This window comes from Bidens hawaiensis, unplaced genomic scaffold, assembly GCF_021521415.1.
Source record: "Bidens hawaiensis isolate Kalapana, Puna unplaced genomic scaffold, B.hawaiensis_p1.1 tig00010344_1, whole genome shotgun sequence".
Classification (NCBI taxonomy): Eukaryota; Viridiplantae; Streptophyta; class Magnoliopsida; order Asterales; family Asteraceae; genus Bidens; species Bidens hawaiensis.
The window spans coordinates 605,061-615,000 of record NW_027491784.1 but is presented as its reverse complement, the minus strand read 5'-3'; the positions used below and the strand labels follow the sequence as shown (position 1 = coordinate 615,000).

Below are 9,940 nucleotides of genomic sequence, written 5' to 3'. Positions count from 1 at the left end.
CATTACTTCATGTTTGGGATTGCTTCTTAAAAATGCTTTTTGCTTTTTGGAGAGGCAAAATGTCCAAAATGCCCCTCCAAAAGCACCTAAAAGCACCAATTTGATGCTTTTAGGTGCTTTTGGAGGGGCATTTTGGACATTTTGCCTCTCCAAAAAGCAAAAAGCATTTTTAAGAAGCAATCCCAAACACCCAATGGATTAATAAAACAGTTATAGTAGATTATCAATTATATATTCGCTTATATGGTTTTGGTACTACTGTAGATACCATGGGAAGAACAAAACATTGATGTATGATGTTACCAAAATTCTGTCCACATTAAAAGGCAAACGTGGAGAACAACGCATTTCGATTGGCTGAAAACTTGTGCATGAATCTCATTTTGTCGTTCAGAGAATTCTTTTTTGTGAGGAAGGACACGAAGGTTAGATATTTACTATTTAGTTATTGGAAGTACATTTTTCTCCCTCAATTATGGGTTGATATGGTTTTTGTAATGGGTCAAAATGCTAAGTCATACAATAAAAGCTTAAAAGGAAACATGTCAAATGGGTCATCAGGGTCCAATGTATCGAATGCCAGTCAAAAAGGTATCTATAATGCATAAAACCTCTTAAAATCATTTTATTAAAAAATCAGGTTACTTTTGAAATCTTTGTATACAAAACAAATCTTAACGACATCAGCACTTTCTAAAAGCACATTCTTATTGGTTAATTGCGTTATGTTTAAATCAATTTTGATTGTGTTGGAAATCGGGCCAATGAACACGTACACCGAACGAATCCTTCTCGTTAATATAACTCTTGACACTTCAATTTAGTAACCATATCCTACTAAACAAGCATCCTGCTAAACAAGTTAACCTATTTTAGGAAACTAAATAATACTTAATATTCTTACCATACTAATAATACTTAATATTCTTACCATACTTAAGAAATGTACCAAAATAAATATATTAAAATATTTTCACTTAGCCACTTCAACTTTCTTGGTAACCTGTACAAGATTATATTTCAACAGATTGATGACATAAGATAGCTAATTCAGCTACATTTTTATGCTCCACATAACTGCCATAAACAACCCTTTGGATATGTGTAAATAAGAAAAAAATATAGAACTACCAAAATCTATACATATATGTCATTTTCCATATATGTCATTTCTTATGTTCTTATGAAATTTTAAATGGGAAACAAAATATTGTGCATTTATTCTAAACAGAAATATCTTGTTTAGGTACTCAAAAGGAACCTAAGAATAATATTTTTTTGATATCTTATGGTCTTTTTATTTCATAATTATGATTTTTTTTAAATTTACGGTGTTTTTATTTCATAATAATATATAATAATAAAACATGTAAAACGATTTTACAATGTATTTTATATTAACAATATAGGTAATGCATGACACCGTGACCATAGTTTTTTATATGCAATTCGGAATAATACATAATTTAGACTTCTATGTCTGAGTTAATCCCTTATCGATTAAATTAACTGGTTCCATTTTCTTTTAACTAGTATTACTTGATAACTGGCAACTGTTGTTTCATCATTAATTTTATGTTTTTACTTATGCTATCATATTCAAACTAAATATATATATTAATAATACATAAATTTTGGAGACACGTGTTTGGGGACAATTCAATCCGACTCAACCCATGCAAAAAAGTTAGTTAAAAGGAAAGAGCACAAATGGGTCGTTTGGGTTGAACGTCAGCCAGAAGTGTACATTAATGCTTAAAATCTCCTAAAATCATATTATTCCGTATGTTTACACCAACAATTACCAGTTTTATTCTAACGGGTCAAATGGTTATGAGCAAAAAATGCTTAAAAGGAAACAGGTCAAATGAGACGCTCAGATAAAACTTTTTGAAAGTCAACCAAAGTGTATTTTAATGCACAAAATCTTCTGAAAACATATTATTCCATCAGGGTACACTAAAAAAAACCAGTTCTATTCAAATGGGTCAAATGGGTCGTTCAGGTAAAACAGGTGAAAGTCAGCCAAAGTGTATTTTAACGCATAAAAACCCTGAAAATCAAATTATTTCATCAATGTACACAAACTTACCAGGTCCCGTTCTAATGGGTCAAATGGGTTGAAAGTCTACCAAAGTGTATTCTAATGCATAAAACCTCCTAAATCATTTTATTCTATTAGTTTACACTAAAAATACCAGTTTTGTTTTAATGTGTCAAGGTTGAAAGTCAATCAAGGTGTATTTTAAACACCAAGTTTTGTAAACTCATATTATTTCATCAGTCAGACGCCAAAAGTTACATGTTTTGACTCAAACCCATGTTGACCCGTTGCTCAACCGGTCAACCCTCTCGATTTTCCCATATTTATCAGTCCCCTCATTTGCGCTTGTTTAAATTTGAAACAGGGACCTACTGAGTTCACAGAAACATTGAATCGTATAACTGTAATGACTCTTGCTATTATTATTAAAACTCGTGGAATTTCTGATGCTGGACACCTCTTGTATCTTCAAGCTATGCTAGAACAAATATTGGCTAATAGCACACACATGGTCCCACAAGACCCTCTTTTACTTTCCACCTGTTCTTCGTGATGCCTTGATTGGGAAGACAGATAAGCGCCCCCTAGCAATCCAAGCATGGAAGCAGGTCAGTCATTACTATTACTATTACTATTATTATTATTATTATTATCATTATTGTTATTATTGTTGTTATTACAATCCACAAAAAAAACATATATAAGTGTACCTGTCTGAAAAACTAAAAGTTGATTTGTACTAAATTTATTATTATAGCAATCGCATTGAGATTTTTAAAATAACTCTATTATTGATTATGAAACTCACTTTTGTATTATGCAATTAAAACTGCTATCAAGTATTTAAGAAATAGAAAATAAAAGTTGCTTAATTTTCCTAATAATTGTGTACTTTGTTATTATTATAGGGTTTGGATCTCTACAGAACTCCATAAAATTCAAGAACTTCTAACTACCAATCATTTTATCTATTTATTTATTTACATATTATATATATATATATAACATTATTTGAGGGTGGTTTTATCATTTATCATATGTAATAATGTGATTACATATATGTAATCACAAGTTTTTATGTGTAATAGCCAAATTACTTATCAAAAAATATTAAACATATAAAATAAATAAATATAATGATTGGCTGTTAAGAGTTTTTAAATCTCTTAAATTATTTGGAAGTTCTGAAATGATCCTAATCCAAGTTATTTCAATATAAAGTAAAAAGTATTTTACAATAAGGAAAGTTATATATTCAAAATAGCATGCCTAGAAATTCATTAAATGTTAACTGAATTGAATTAGAAAAGATGCTTTCGTTAGACCAAATTTGGTGCATACATTGGAGATACCCTCGTTACCTATATGTTTTCTATTATCAAATTTTAAGGTATTGCGCATTGGAATTTTTTAGATAGTTGTAACTAATAAGGGTATAATTGTCATTTACAGGCGGAAGCAACTGTGATCCATCAGTGTAGACAACCGCTCTCACCACCAGATGACCCCACTTATGTAATGACTTATATAAGTCACAGTTTTCCTCAACACAGACTATATCTATGTGCTGGAGCATGGGTTCTGATGCGCGGGCACCCGGAGGATATTAACACAGGAAATTTGGTAAACATAATCGTCTTTCTTCTTTGTTTAACGTTTGAATGAGTCGTTTTGGGTTGTGTTGTTGTGTTTTATCTCGAAGCATGTTGAATGACGAAAGTGCCCCTAACTTTGAAACGTCAAAAATACCCCTCAAGAGGCGTCAAACATGTCATAGGCTAAATTTGCTGTCTTTCCAAAACAGTTAAGGGCATTTTTGTCATCCAACATGTTTTTGGCTGGAATTGATATAAATGAAACCACATAAATAGTTAGGCCATTTTTGTCATATTATTATCTCTCTCCACGAACTCATAATCTCTCTCTTACAGGGACGTGTGCTTAGAGAATTTTCTCCTGAGGAAGTGACTTCAAATATATATACCTTGGTGGATATCATTCTGTATAATATTCAGCAGGAGCTACAACAGCATCCACATTCCATGCAGGTTTGACTTTGACTAATTTGCGGTCCTTTTTATAAACTATATTCATTTTTTTTTACTTTGACTAATCGTTTTATATCTCATAGGATGTTATATCAAATACGTGTGAAAGTCTTGCACAATTTATTTGGATCCACGAGTTACTGCCTCTGGATATTTTACTCCTGGCCCTATCTGACCGTGATGATGATCCTTATGCGTTGCGTATTGTGGTAGGTTAAAAAACATAGCTGTGCTTAGAATATGCACATCCTCCTTTTTATTTATATTTGTTTTATTTATCTTTTAGGTTAATTTACTTGAACGGAAAGAGCTTCAACAGAGGATAAGTTTCTACATTGCTAACCGAGGCAATCCCGACCATTGGCTTCAAACTGGAGTTTTTAAACGTGTTGACTTGCAGAAGGCTCTTGGTGCTCATTTGTCATGGAATCAAAAGTATGCATGTTTATTTTAATACAAAATTTTATAATCAATAGGGCCTGTAAACGAACTGAACGAACACAAGCAGAGTATTTTTTGTGTCTGTTCTTTTAACTTTAACCGAACAAGCGATTGAAGCGAACGACTAAATGAATGGTTTTTGGTTGTCTGTGTTCATTTATGACTGCTCGTTAACGATATAAATGAACTGTTAATGAACGTAAATGAACGAGCATAATCAAACATATATGTACGAACAATAACATGACTGAGCTAATTGAAAGTAAATGTGAACAATGTGTGTTGGGCCTAAAGATTAACAAAACTAGATTAATAATGGGCCTAAAAAATCTAAATGAATATACTAACTAACGTAAATGAACAAACGAACATAAAGGAACTGAAACGAATGAAGATAAGCAAATTTAAAAGAATGTACATAGACAAACATTCACGTACATAAATGAATGAAAAAGACGTGTTCATGTTCATTTGTTTAACCAAATGAACCAAAATATTTGCTCATATTCATATGTTTATTAAATAAACAAAGTACCTGCCAAACCATTCAATGAGCGTTTGGTTCGTTTACAGACCTAGTAATCTGTGTTGAATGTGTTGTTGCTAAATCCATTTAATATATGAAGGATCAGTTTAACTATTATTTTAGAAGGTTATGCAACTAGCTTTTATTACCTGTTTCTGATGCTATATAAATTTGTTTTTTCAGGTACCCGACATATTTTGACGATATTGCAGCACGTTTACTTCCCGTGATCCCCTTAATCGTTTACCGACTTATTGAAAACAACGCCACAGAAGCAGCTGACAGAATTCTTCAATTATATTCATCTTTTCTTCGTTATTACCCTTTGCATTTTACATTCGTGCATGATATTCTTGCGTATTTCTATGGACATCTTCCTGCAAAACTCATTTTCCGAATACTGAATGTACTCGATGTAAAGAAGGTAAGGTTTATCCTATTTCAGATTTCTCCATACCCTAATCTTAAAGATTGTGGGCCACGGGTGGGAAGTTACAAGTCAAATCAGGTCATTTTTATGTAGGTTGAAATGTCCCGGGTCCTATCGTTAATTGTTTTGAATATATTATATATATTTAGTCTGTCATATGGTTTCATGGTTCACATATTCTCAATAATAATCTGAATTTTGAGTAAAATGACGGACCCGTGTCCAAGAAACCAAAATAGATCTTTGCTGAATTCACACAAAATTTTCTGGAATTTAGATGCAAAAGAGGACAGTTCGTTACATTCTGAAGAGTCCAGGGTTTTAATCATGTATTACAAAATTTAAACACAACGTTAATCGGCTATTATTGCTACATTCTGAAAAGTCCTAATATTAGATTTCTTTTTAGGAGTTTTTCTGCTTTAAAAATATACTTTTGGTGACTTTTGACCCGTTTAACTCATTTAACCTCGTTTTCCAGTTTGATACTTACAATTTGACTCATTAAATATTAAAATAATTGTAATTACTACTAATTTTCACTTATTTTTTTCCCCTTCAGATACCATTTTCCAAGACATTTCAAGAACGCATCAACTCACCAGACACCACATTCCCACCACCCGAGTACTTTACATCTCTTTTACAAAATCTTGTGAATAATGTCATCCCTCCTTTACATAACTCAAAAGGCGAGGGGCAAAATAGTAATTTCAACCTTGCAACTAACCAATCAGGATCAACAAATGCTTTTGAACCTCAAAAGGCATTCTATCAAACACAAGATCCCGGAACATGCACACAACTGATTCTTGAAACTGCAGTTATAGAAATATTATCCCTCCCAATAACCACAAAACAAATTATATCAGCATTTGTACAGATTATTGTAAAAGCAGTTAAAGCCCAACCGAATCGTGTTTAACCGAGTACTTCAGCTTCATGTTCTGAAAGCAACAGTTCTTCTGTGGGTTGCAGGTCAAACCCTTTGACCACAGGGTTTGACCGCAAAAACTTTGTTTTGGTGATACAAGCTTGTGGCCTCTTATTGGCTCAACTTCCTGTTGAGTTCCACATTAAGCTTTATGAGGAGGTGTCGTGTGTGATTAAAGATAATGAATTACAGTCGGTTGTTGGATATTCTTTGTTGGATCCAACATTGGCTGCTCAAGACAATACCTCAACTGCCCTTGGTAAGTTTCACTTATTTTACTAGCCAATTTTGTTTTGTTATTGACTTTCCGGGTTATGTTTTGGCCTCTAACGGGTCAAACATGGTTAAAATAAAGGAAGTCTAAAAAGGAGAATTGGTCAAGTGGGTTGGGTAGAAAGTTGATAAGTATGCTTTAAAGCATAAAACATCCTAAATCATTTTATTCATTATATTTATTTGTACTGATGTAAATATACTTGTAATCATAACTAGGGGAGTAAAATGAGCAGTACACGTGGTTTGTTAACAGATGAAACGAGTAGTTTTAATACGGGTTGGGGACCCACAATAACCTTTTTTCTTATAAATAACTAATGCTGTAAATGTGAATAAAAAAGGGCAAACAGCACCAAGTAAAAACAAACTTTACTTGCTCATGATTTTAGCAACCAACTTACAATCTTGTAGCAGCAAAAGACATGTTCAAAAGATCATTTTTCTGTTTTTTATTAGTCATTTTATTGTATACACTGAAGCCATGTGGCGTGCCATTAGTTTACATGTGGTTGGTTGCTAAAACTGTAATAATTTATAAGTTCGTTATAGTTTTGCGACTGCTTTAAGGTTGGTTGCTTAAATCGGGGAAAAACGTAAAGCTTGTTCCTATTTCGGGCATATTACCCGTAAAAGCTTATTATATTGACAACATTCTAATTTTTTATTTTTGAACTAGTTATTTATGGACTTCGAATACACTTAGGTTGACTTTTGGTTTTGATCTCCTAATAATTAGAGGAGTCTAAATTCCATCTATACGCATAACCAGATCCATGTTAACTGATTTATGAGGTTTTCGTCTACTTTTGCTTTGCATAATAATTGTAATAATGCAGGAAATGTGGTGGCCCTAATCCATGCATTCTTCTGGAATCTTCCCCAGCAGTGGTTGGACAATACACACCTCCTCATACACCAACTAAGGCCCGTTTCATCCGTCTCAATGCTTAGAATCTTCTTTCGTATAATTGGGCCTTTGCTTCCAGTATTAGCAAATGCTCATGGTCTCTTCATTAAGGTATTCAAAATCATTACTTTGTGTTAAAATGTATAAATTATACGGTTCATGATTATAATACATATACTTTACTAAGTATTCCAAAATTGTATTTTTATTATATACAACACTAAAAGATAAACGGCTGGTTCCAAGTTCCAACCGGACCGACATGTTAAGCCATCAACCAGCAAAAACCGAACTGTTTAGATCTCGAATCGGCTGACTTACTTTTTAATTAATTTTTTGCAGACTCTTGAACTGCTTTTAAGTGTGATGGTGGATGTGTTCGGGAAGAATGCTAAACCTTCAACTCCTGTCGAAGCATCTGACATAACAGATCTTATTGACTTCCTGTAAGACTACACTTAACCAATCATATAACTGAGTCTCTTGATCAGACCCGTTTAGTTATGAACGGGTCGATTTGTGTTGCATTCTAAACTGGCCAATGAGTCATATGGCCTATGGGAACCTGTTGAACGTCTCCCGGAGTCAATTTTGAATGCATACAACCTTCTAAATTGTTTTTTTCTCAGAAATTTTGAATATTTTTGTAACCACTTTGTTTTGTTTTCGTAAACATAACACACAAGTTAAATTTTTTTAACAAAAAACTAAAACAGTTATCAAAAAAGCATTTGCAAGCTAACCAAACCCGGCCCGTTTCGACTTGCACTAAAAGATGCTTTTTTTAGTTGAACTTCGCACCGTTCGTTTATTTAACAAACGAACGGACATGAACAGAACCTTTTGTTTATTTTAAATTAAAGTAACAACTAACAAACATAAAAACATGTCTCGCTTGTTCCGTTCACTTATGCCCATTCATACATTTGTTTACCTATTCATTTACGTTTATTTCATAATTTATAAGTTGTTAGTAACACGAGTTTACATATTCATTTACATTTGTTTATAATTTATAAGTCGTTAATTTGAATGGTGTTTCGCTTACAATGTCTATTATTGTATTACTTTTCAGCCACCATGTGGTGCATTATGAAGGTCAGGGCGGGCCCGTACAGCCCAATTCAAAACCGAGGCCCGATGTGTTGGCTTTATGCGGTAAAGCCATTGAAAACATGCGTCCAGATGTTCAACGTCTTCTTTCTCACTTGAAACCCGACATAAGTTCTGTTTTTGCTGCGACTAATCCTAGACTCTCTCGAAACCCGTCCTAACTTGAGGTTCATAGTTTCATATATCTTATAGGATTCCTATAGATGAACTAGGTTTTTCATGATAAATTTGGCCAAATTGTATATCTTAAGCCAAGGTTTTTTTTTTTTAATTTTTTTTTTTTTTTTTTTTTTCGGAATTGGTCAACAAATTGGAGTTTTTTGGGTACCCGTCAGTGAAAACTCACGGGCCCCACCAATAACTTACTAATAAGTAAGAAAATAAGAATAACATAAAGTGCAACTTTACACCGCGAGGTGGCCTTTAAGAGGTTAAAAGCGGAAGATAGTGGAAGCTGGATTATAACATAGAGACTTTGCTAGAGGAGAATCGAAGCGTTGCTCCTTGAAGATGGTGATAATCGAAAAATGAAATAATAAATGCTCGTTATGTTAACATGGTAGTTTGGGTTTGCTTACTAAGACTGTTTTGTTTAATTAGTTGTGAGTGGAACACTCGGTTTGTAGGATTAAGATTAATCTAAACTGGCTTTTTGCAAATGTTGACGAAGTCTTTAGTAGTCAACCAATGATGAAAATTGTATACTACTATACAAGGATGATGCGGGTTTGGTCGAATATGATAACTAGCAAATCAATATATTTGTAAGCATGACATCCGGAAGAATATTAAAGAGGTTATTATCGTTAAGAAACGTAGTTTTAATAGTTATATTTTACATCAGGCATTTTCTTTTATAAATAATTCATTTGCGTCCCGCTGAAGGTGCAAGACCAAAACTGGTTTGTAACCAGGAACTGGAACAACATTGAAACCAGTTTGGAACCGACTTGAGTCCTGACCTATAGGTTTGAAATAGGGTGTAGACCTATGCTATGAGACCAGCTAGAACCTAACCAAAGCGGCCCAGACAACTTTCGGCCACAAGACGGTTTCAATTGAAACCCAGCCCGGTTTGCGAATTAAGAGAGCTTCTAAGACCAAAACACCAAACCGTTAGTAACCTGATATGAAAGACCAATAATAAATTTTTACACTGAAGTAGAAGACAAACGGGCAACAGGTTGCACTGTTAGCCCTTCAAGGATAGCATGACGAAGT

The 9,940-nt window shown here is 33.4% G+C and overlaps 1 pseudogene across 1 annotated transcript in view; it reads left to right on the top strand.

The window, feature by feature from the left end:
- The window catches only part of LOC143534822 (mediator of RNA polymerase II transcription subunit 23-like), a 38,552-nt pseudogene extending 29,672 nt beyond the window's left edge, over positions 1–8,880 (top strand). Inside the window, exons 10-20 of the transcript XR_013135610.1 lie at positions 265–425; positions 2,409–2,652; positions 3,497–3,667; positions 3,976–4,092; positions 4,176–4,301; positions 4,379–4,527; positions 5,243–5,483; positions 6,052–6,682; positions 7,536–7,717; positions 7,949–8,052; positions 8,682–8,880. The product of XR_013135610.1 is annotated as a mediator of RNA polymerase II transcription subunit 23-like (transcript). The remainder of the gene's footprint in view (positions 1–264; positions 426–2,408; positions 2,653–3,496; positions 3,668–3,975; positions 4,093–4,175; positions 4,302–4,378; positions 4,528–5,242; positions 5,484–6,051; positions 6,683–7,535; positions 7,718–7,948; positions 8,053–8,681) is intronic.
- The last annotated feature ends 1,060 nt before the right edge of the window (positions 8,881–9,940 follow it).